This window comes from Anser cygnoides, chromosome 2, assembly GCF_040182565.1.
Source record: "Anser cygnoides isolate HZ-2024a breed goose chromosome 2, Taihu_goose_T2T_genome, whole genome shotgun sequence".
NCBI lineage: Eukaryota > Metazoa > Chordata > Aves > Anseriformes > Anatidae > Anser > Anser cygnoides.
Window position 1 is genome coordinate 71,849,002 of NC_089874.1, and position 10,483 is coordinate 71,859,484.

Sequence of the window (10,483 nt, forward strand, 5' to 3'; positions counted from 1 at the left end):
ATTGATATGCACACTTCCAAGGTCACTTTTTACAGTGAAATAAATATTTCTCTCTATTCCCTTTCTAAATCCCTGTGTTTCCCACATGCTGATATCTATGAGAACAGGACTGTGTGTTTGAAGCATGGGGTGACACTCAAATTTTCTCCAGCATACACCTTTCCTTGAAAAAGCTTTTTCCTAGCTAGACAGCAGTTCACTTCGACAGCATGCACACATGGAAGAATGAAGAGCTTGGGAAAAAAATGTTGCAGAAATCTGGCTCGAAGAACAGATTCTGGTTTGGAAAGAGCCTCACTTGCTGGTAACAAGGTTTATAACCACAAGAAAACCATCACTAAAAAATACTAGCCTTGTGATTCACTGTTTAGGAGGATCTTGTTCCATAGCCCCCAGCTCTGGCTGAGCTCCACTGTCTTTATAAACCCCTGATAAAACTCCGCTTGATTTTAACAGCATGAGGTATGCCAGTAATACTGTCTGCTTTTAAGCCCCCTCCCAGAGTGCCATTATATCCAGATCAGATATACACAATCAGCTGGATTTACTTGGTTACTTACTGTCCTTCAAAGTTTTGTAGCTTTGTTAGAAGAGTCTCATCTTTGGCTCTGGCTTCTCCAGCGCTCCTGCTTCCAATCACATGGTGGTGCTACAGGAGAAGCAGAAGGGGCCAGTCCTTGTCGGGATGGGGAGCTTGTTTTCTGGAAATTATTAATGAAAAGGATAATCTAGAAATATATTTAGGCCAATCATACAGAAGTGCTGAGAGACAACAATACTTGACCAAACACTTTACTCACAATCCAGCACTTCATACCAACTCCATCATTTTTAGCATCAGTTCAAGTACAAAAGAATAACTGTGTAAAAGCCATGAAGACGCCTTTAAATATCTACCTTTAAAAGTGAAACGGGCTGTAACTTTTAGATTCAAGCATTTACTGCTATCTTACCCCAGAAAAAGGCAGGCACATCAACTCAGTTTTGTGTTGATGCACATTAAACGAGATATTCCAAACCCTGAAGATCTTAAAGTTACACAACAAAAGAAGGTGGGTCGTAGAAGAAACAAACATCCTGGTAAACAAAAAATTTACATTTAACATCAGCTCCAAGAAGGGAGGTAGATCACTGCCACAGTTCTGCCAGACCTTTCTCAGAAATTCATAAAAGACTCATTAGTAGAGGCAGCAATGAAACATGTTTAAAAGTTCTGAGCCAGGGCTTTGCCACATCTTTACCAGATCTTGTCAGTCACTTAAGAGAAGTCCTACAGAAATTAACCATCAAGGAGCATTTACATACATTCTGAAAAAATGTGAAGAGATAAAGAAGCAGTTAAATAACTTGCAGTGGAATTACATGGGATAAATCAAAACCATATAGATAGGCTATCTTTTGTTATATAGCATGTGTTGGTAAATTGTTTTCCATTGAAAAGTCTCTAAGATACTAGTTTTGGTACAGCTGATGTTCAAGTCTTGGTTAAATCACAGTGGGGAAGAATTCACAGCAGATTCTCCCTCTTGACATTTACCTCTCTGATTAAGCACTAAACAGTGAAGTGAGTCTTAGGAAAGCTGAGAAGACTGTTGTGCTAACACGTATGTGGGAGTCAGTATCCCAGTTTGAATGCTGAAACCTGCTGTATGCACACATGCACTCTAAGGCCAATTTTCTTTGCATAATGCTTTATGAAGATCAGTAACTGAAAGAAACAAATGTTGCTCTAAGCTCTGGCAATGCCTAGTCAAAAATCCTTTAACAAAGAACTACTCACAAAAAACAGACAATAATTCCCTCATGCTGACATCCACTTCCAGTCCTTACTGTAGTGGCAATTCACCTTCACATCTCTAAACATATTTCCACCTGTGGGCTGCCAAAAACTAGCATTTACTTTTGAGCAAACATGAACTGACTTTAGAGCACAATAGAACTGTTTTTTCCCTTTCTGTGTGGGTGTTTCTTTACTTGAAAGAAAGCTAATGTATAAAACACAAGGAAAGTATCTTTGATGTTTATGTGCCATTTTTAAATAAAGGCTCCCTCTCACATACTCAGAATTTTACCAAGAAGCAGCAATTACAGGATTATCTGTTACTTCAAACATGAATTCTTTGGACGCTGTTCTTTGCCTTACTCTGTCACGTTAATAATTATGTTTTAAGCAGTTATGTTTTTTGTATATATACACTGTAGTTCGGTATTAAATGTGCAATCACAGAGTTGCTCACCAAAAGGGAAGTTTGCTTTATGTCCTGTTATAACAAGTTTTAGCAGGTATCTGATTAATGTAAAAATATTTCTTAAGTTCCTTTTCAGGAAGAAAGAGAGTAGACACAAGTGATGAATCTCTTAATGAGGTTTTGGTTTTGGCTTTCTCAAAGACCTGATGAATAAGCATGTTTACTCCTCCATAAAAATTTGCATTTGGAATTTGGAAAAGCTGTTTTCAAGGCATTCAGAAAACCATGCAAGCACAAAGTAATTCTTATCAGGAAAACCACCAGCCTTTATTAGCATTCATGCCTTGATCAAAAAGATATGTATTTTTATCCATATATCTAACTGCAGCCTAACCATAGCTCAGAATCAAGGCATCTGGAGGCTGTCAGAAAAGCTGATGGTGCTGGCAGTGCTGGGGGATGGAACTATGGCTGGTGGTGATCTGCGCAAAGGGACAGCACAGGCAGCCTGCATGGCTGGAGCTGAACGGTACAGTAAAAGGCTCGAGTTGCCTTTGAGGTGCCCTATATATACATTGGGATAATGACATGCTCTAAGCCCAGTACTCTAGAAAAAAGTTGCATTCCTGTCATGTAACACAGAAGAAACTGGCCGTTTATGTGATTTCATGGAAAGGGAGACACATAAATCCAAATATCTATAAATAAGACTGAAGTCCAAAGGCTGCAAAGGTACTTTGTCACCCCAGTCCTCTTTTGATCACCTTGGTAAGTTGGTCGCTGTATCTTTCAAATAATTTTGCTGTTAGAACAAACACACACATGGTTTCAAATGAAAAAAGTATGGGGGGTGTAGCAGGAGTAATCGAACATGTTAAACAATACGTTTTTCCCCCTGTGATAGAGATATTTCAGAAATGCCAAGAGTTCCACTGTCTGAAATGCAAAAGACATTTGCTTCAACATTCTCTAAAAAAAGCTGTTCTTCCTAGAAGGACAACTTTCATTTTAAAATGGGCCTAAAATAAACAATATATGAATAAATTAATAGATAAATTAAATAAATAGATAAGCTTACAAGTAAAATGGGACAACTCAGTATTTGCTGGGTATAGCACACTGGTTCACCTGAAACTTCAATCCATGAAAAACAAAATATCCTTTATTCACACCAACAGTCGTAACACCTGTGCAAGGCGCAGAAATAGTATTGTTCTCTCCTTGAAGAAGCTGAGTACACGATAGTCCAGCGACTTACCCAAGATCACAGAAGGAGTCAATATTGTTGCAAAGAATTATTCCGTTCCCCTTTCCGTGTTAGTAGAAACTATTAACAGGGCCATGAGAAAAAGCTGTCATCTCATCCTGCTGTTCTCTGCAAACAAAAGAAAAATGCCCAAGTGAAACTAGAAATGGAGGTTCATCCTGTCAGAGCCATCTTGCATGCGTCACACTTACAATTTTGCATTCTGAGAGTGTTTTCTTGGTGGTGCTGCTGAGGATTTCTTAAACCTATGAAAGCATCAAGCATAGTCTTAATATCAAAACATTCCCTTGCTTAGGGACATGGTTTAGTGGTAGACATGGTAGTGCTAGGTTAGCAGCTGGATGATGATCTTGGCAGTCTAAGTGATTCGATGATGCAGCAATACTTTACAACAGATGGAAGATTCCTTTTTACTCTGACATGTGATATTTCCTTCTGAGATTTCCAGAGACATATTCAGTCTAAAATAAACAATTCCACCTACATGTGATCACACCTGTTTATATCACATCAAAACGACCAGTATCAAAGCAAATAACTACTCTTCAACAGTAGCACATCCTGTAAAAACATTTCTTGGCAAAACAGGGAGATCAGGGTACCAGCAAAGACCTCCTTGAGATGATCAAATGTGCACAAAGAGTTTCAGTGTGCCAATGATACACGCCTCTGTCTCTCTGCTGTAGTTCATCCTGCACACTAAATCTCTGCCCTGTAGGAATATTTGAAGGATAGTGACAGAAGGAGGCCTCTGAACTATTTCATCCTCTATCTAGGAAAAAAAGAAAATCATACTATTGGGTAAAACTGTGCTTGATTTGCCAAGATCACTGTTTTTGCTGCTAAACAGCACAGCTTCATTGTTTCCCTTGGATCACTATTTTCACTTAAGCTCATGCAATATGATTTCAGGTACCTGAGAGGCACAAACCCTGTCTTAATTTCACATACGTGTACCATGTACCATCCTGAGATCTTAGTCTGTCCCTGGACTCCTGCATCCAACTACAGTCTCAGCAAGAAGGAGGAACAAATCTTACTTAGTTAAAAAGAAAGAGGATATCCCTCATTCTCCACCAAAAAAAAAAAAAGTCCACCATGCCTCACAAGTAGTTTGAGTAAGCTTCTCAGATTGACCAAGAGGGAAATAGTAATTTCAGCTTTCATAATTTTGTACATACGTCCCAGAAACATTCCAGTTCTACCCTGACCACAGAAACCCCTTGCTTTCCAACTACAGGCCTGAGTTAGCAAAGTCTGCACAGAAACAGGACTAAAATGAGACCACAACATTCATTTTTATCTTTGACTCTTGGCACTGCAACACAGGTCTGTAGAGATGCCACAATGCCATTTTGAAAATATTTTCCAGAGGACAAACTAAAATCTCTGCTTGACTGCTCTTTGTCCTGCAGACAGATTGATAGAGATAGCCTCTGTTCTTCAGTGTTTACAGACTATGCAGAGGAAGCAGACATAATTTGCCTATAAAAGTATGAAAAAGTGATGGCAAAGTGAGGAGCTGATGATGTTCTTCCAGGGTTCCATACAGATTAGCACAGAATATGTAGCACATTTTTATTTGCATGAATATTTTGCCTGCAACAAGTAGCTCTGTTGAGGTAACTCAAAATGAGTGAAGACTGAAATGCACTCTTTTAAGGGGGAGAGCATCCCTTCAGAAAATATCAACAGTGGCACAGCCAGAGATCACCCTTTAGAAAAAAATCCCAAACAAAGATCCTCCCACACAGTTCTTGTATGGAGAGTACAGCCCTGTGTTTATGTCGGAATCTCCTTTTTATGAAGAGCTTTCTTGTGCAGAAATAGGAGACTGAGCTTCAGAATTAGGAAACTGAGCTTCGGGTGTCCTGGGAAAGCAAATGTGCACGACACTTGGTTTTATTTCCCCAAAACAACCTACGTATCAGTAAGATGATACTGTGTAAACCTGCATACTGTGCTGGACCATAGTAAAGAACAAGACCCAAGCTACTGCTACTGAAACTACCTCAGGAATGGCAGCCAGCAGTCAGAGCAGAACATCACTGGCCTCCACACAGAGCTGCATGGGGTGTAAAACACCATGGGTTGAATGTATGAGGTGAGCAGAGCTGCTCAGAAAACTTTGCAAAACAAATTAGTATCATAGCCAACTCCTCACAGCTCATGGTTCAGTCTTCCGTTTTGCCTGAGCTGGGCTGATCTAGTCTACTCTAAACCAGGCACGTACGCTCAAGAAGACTTTACATGGTTTACTTTTCATTACCAGTAATGAAAAGAATGTCTAGTTCTAAGAATAGGCATGAAACAAGAATGTCCTCCCAAGTCAGCTTTTGTTGTAGCTCCATCCTAATTATTCCCTGCCTGTTGTCTGATTCTAAACAGCAAGTAATAAGTAATTCATGACATATTTGATGCATGCTTTGAGAATGTTGAAAAATGATGTTCACAAGTATCAGACAGTTTTTAAAGGAAGAATCAAGGAATCTTTTCTGAGAACTTCTGTGGTTCATCAGTTCCCTGTCAGACTTCCTGTCACAGTCAAATGAATTGACAAAAAATCCCATTACAACATGCAGAAAAGCAGTTTCTTCCTGCAATCATAGTTTGTAAGTATTAAATCCAGACTACACAAAGCAATTTGTCTGCAATAAATTCAATAGAGACACATAATGGTTGTAATAGATTATAGTTATGATAAAAAGTTATAGTAAAATGATAATTTCTAATTAAGTTATAATTCTATACCACAGGTTTCCATTTTCACTTTTTGATGTTAGGCAGTAACACTATATACTCTATGGCAAATTCACACACATTGTCCATCTGTGAAAGAATCCTAATAACTATATATCAAATCATAATTAATGTGAGTAAACAAAAGCTATCTCTAGCAGTGGGCGTACTTCATGGCACAGCCTTGGTCTTGGTTATTCAGTCATCCAGAACTGTTCATTAGGAATTCCTTTTGGCCTGCATCCCTCAGTTTCCTTATTATGAAAATCAGCAGGCCTACCAAGGGTGCAAGAAGGAAGATGTTGTGTGCCAGACCTTGGAAAGATACAGGATTCGAATTTTGCCTGAGGCACACATCTTGCCTCAGGACTCAGAAGTGCCTACTGCTTTAGATGTAGCCATAAAGACTAACCATAAGATCACACAGAAAAACAAGAGGCCACCAACCCCAATACTTGATTGGAAGTATTCCCCCCTCTTGAGAATGCAAGAAGGCCCTTCTTTCACAGTAAACAAGTCTTTTCCAGCAATCACACTAATGGAAAGAAAAAAGTCCCATATTTTTGTGGGAGCTGAAAAACATTTCAAATCTTACAGCCATGGTCTGGGGGAAAAAAAAAAAAAATATCCCAACAAAGTTCTGCCCACACAAGGCCTGCAGCCTCAAAGCAAGATCACTTAATGTTGGAGACCACACGAATCAGGGACTGAAGAGATCTGCTAGCCTTGTCCCTTGCAGATATATCACATGACAATAACAGTAGGTGACCCATAATTTAGCAATATGGAAAAAAATTCAAAGATTACAATGTCACAACATGAAATGCTGAAAAAACATAATGATTTAAATCAGACGTCAAAGGCATCCAGCATTGTTTAGCCGAAAGTTTAAAGAGATATTTCAATGGAAGGATTAGAGGCCCCCCAAGGTGTCTTCACACCCAGTTCTAAGTCAAAGCAAAGGCTCCTAAGTGACTTGAAAAGTTGTTGAAAAATTCACCACAATTGCCCAAGTTATTAATAAAAATGCAGTTAGATGATACTGATAGTTTACAAAAGATTTCAAAAATGAATAGACAACATAGCAAAAAACAAGGAGCCTGTTTACGGAAAATATGAAGAAAAATGGTTACATGTACTCACGTGGTAACAAAGTATGATTTACAAGCAGTATATTGAATAGTGTTGATCTATTCAATAATTTATTAGTACTTATTGGGCAATGATTAACTTACACTAATAACTGTGTCAATATATTTTTTTATATGAAATGTGAATGAAAAGATGCTAGCAGTAACCCTCGGTATGAGAATAACTCAGTTAACAGGCTGATGCAAAAATACAAGATCTACAAGACAAGTTGTTGAACATAAATTCTATTATGTAAACATGATTTATCAATGCATTAGGACTACTCAACAGGGTCAAATATAAATTAAAAAGAAAAAGTAAAAAATAAAAAATAAGAGAAAAGACATTTGGTGAAACAATACATCCAAAGAAAAAGTTCTGATAAAACTCAAGAGGTAAACAAAGTAAGAGATTAAAGGAATGTCTTCTTATGATTTAGAAATTAGCAGTTTTTAGTTTGGGAAGAAATAGAATTTGGATCCAACAGGCTATTAAAGACGTATGTGATGGAGGAAAGTAAGGTAGCAGTGGGGTGGGAAAATGTTCTAAACTACATGAGCTAACCAAAATTAAAGAATGTTAATAGGAGACTTAAAAGGTCCCAGCAAACCTAGGATATCATGCATTTGAAATTCAACACAGAAAATTAATGTTAACTTCCTCTGAAAGGGGGAAGAAAAGAGTTAGTGCCACGCATGTATAAGTAGCTACTCCAGATCAGTGAAAAAAAAAAGAAGAGAAAACCTAGGACACAGCAACAATATAAGGAAAACAATCTGGACGGCTATATGAAGATATATTACTGACCACCTGCATACATGAAAACTGACAACAGGTTCCATTTAGGGAAAAATATTGACCGTGAAATGGTAATAATTTAAATTGATTATGTTTCTTTACTTCTAGCACTAACTTCATTTTGATACATTCCATCTCAAGGAAAATGTAATAGAGAAATGGTAGAGAAATTATTAGTGGTACTGCAAAACTTCCCCAGAAGTAGAAATATAAAAGTTTAGCACTATTATGTCTAGTGAAAAAACATGAAAAGAGTTAATACAATAGGGGAAAGAACGGGTACAGACAGGCAATTGAGAGTGTAGCTATTAGCTTAGTGTAGCTATGCCTTCCTTTTCATCGGACTCAGGGGAAATGCAATCTTCATTCTCAACTTGTTCACATACAAGTGCTTGTGCCTACCTTACAAGAGGCCATAATGTGTTAAGGTCTGTCCTTCCCTCTTAACCACACATGCTTCCAACTATTCCTGGTTCACTGATGTGCTGTGAGACTGCTGACAATCTTAGACGTATGCTTCTGCCTCTTTTGTATTGCAATTTTTGAACACTGTCATACTGTCCAAACAGAATGGACAGGCTTCTTTCTTTTATACCATCTTGTAAAATATCTGAGCACATGTACATTGATAGAAAGTATATATATGTTATCTGTTTTTATTATCTATTTCATAAACAGTATAATTGTTGTTCAGAATATATTTATTATCTTTTCATTTTCTATTATTAATTGAAACCATTCTCAAAGTCACTATGGTATCCTTATTCAGCCAAAGCTACAGGAATTTCTGAATGAATATGATGCAGGGACCAAAAGAGCTGGGTCACAAGAAACATTTTTTTACTTTCAAAGCAAGCTTCTTTTACTGTGGGCACTGATTCAAGCCTTGTGTTAACAGGCAAGAAATGATGAGTGAGTTAACAGAACAGAATTGCCATGCTGAAAGACAAGGGGAACTGTTCAGTGCAGGTGCAAAATTCTGGGGGCTTGAGGCACATAAAGTCAATTTTCATAAGTAATCATCTTCTAACACTGTTATTATTTCAGGTGCTCATCACTATTTACATGGAAAACAGTTGTCATTATTTCCTCATCTGGCCACTTCAGAGAACTCTGTAGGATTTAGATAATGCTTTCAAAAAAAACTGCGTGGATTATTGAATTAAATCAAATTGATTTGTTGGCTTGAGGAGGGGGTAGAAGAAAGAAGAACCTTCTTGCCATTACTCAATAAATTAATTACAGACTGCTCACCAAAAAAAATAAAAAAATAAAAAATAAAATAAAAATACATGGTTTACTTGTATGTTGTGTGGCAAACTTGAAAACACAAGTGTTTACATGTGCTGCACGCATATACTTTGGGGTTTTAATAGCTGGTTGACAAGAGATTAAAGGCAGAAATATGGCATTTTATTAAAGCAAACATATCAGTATGCCTACCATGATAAAATGATCTAGTTTTCTTCAGACACAAAAGTTTCTGTTGAGTGATACCTTTGAAATTCCTTGAGGGCACCCTATTATTCACTTTCCTCAGCAGAGAGCAGCTGCAAATGGTCTCCAATTTTCAAAGAGTATTGCCTGGTCATTCTTTACTGTCAAAATGAAGAAGAGCATAAAAGTTAAGTCAATAAAGTAATATGAAATACTTAATATAAAAATTCAAGAATGAATGATTAACCATTAAAAACTTACAGTAGCTATTTCAGCTAGGAAAAAAAATTAACATTTCCCTTGAAACCTATTAACACTCCTTGTAAACAATATTCTTTCTTGAAATATATGACCTTTCCTAATGCTCTCCATACACATGGCATTTTTCTTATATCCACTTTACCTTCACTGATATTCAGCTGAATTCCTCAGGAGAGGGTGTTTAGAGCCCCTTCCTCCAATGCACTGAAAAAATGTATTCCTTTATTGCATTCCCCCCTCACAAATACACCTAATCTTCAGCTTTAGATCTTAAAATCCTGTCCTGATCTGAGAGTCACGTGGTCTGTTGTAGTTGTTGACATTCCACCACCATTCCAGCCACAGTCAAGTGTTGAACATAAAATTGATTTCATTCATTTGAGCCAGTCAGAGCTAAATCTATGTACAGCAGATGAAATAACAGGCTTTCCTGCTGCATTTACCAGAACAGTACATTTAAAAATCACACAATTATCTCAACATCTTAGCCTTAATCAAAGACAGGCTGACTGCTTATACTGAATGCTGTCTGCACATCCTGCTGCACAGAAGATAGGGAATACGATACAAGTTTTTAGGATAATGGCAATTCTCATTCCTGGGTTGCTTAGCCACTCACTTTTCCTTAAGTACTGAATGTCTAGGGATGGTTTTGCACAGG

At 37.6% G+C, this 10,483-nt stretch overlaps 1 long non-coding RNA gene across 2 annotated transcripts; it reads right to left on the reverse strand.

Annotated features, from left to right (window-relative positions):
- Positions 1-15: 15 nt before the first annotated feature.
- On the reverse strand, positions 16-10,137 carry LOC136789915 (uncharacterized). Of its 2 annotated transcripts, none has more exons than XR_010828968.1 (3): positions 9,622-10,137; positions 3,448-3,564; positions 16-701 (listed from the first exon to the last, which is right to left on the reverse strand). It is a non-coding gene; the product is annotated as an uncharacterized lncRNA (long non-coding RNA). The 2 variants fall into 2 exon arrangements; XR_010828969.1 differs by having other exon boundaries at positions 9,568-10,137.
- Between the last annotated feature and the right edge of the window lie 346 nt (positions 10,138-10,483).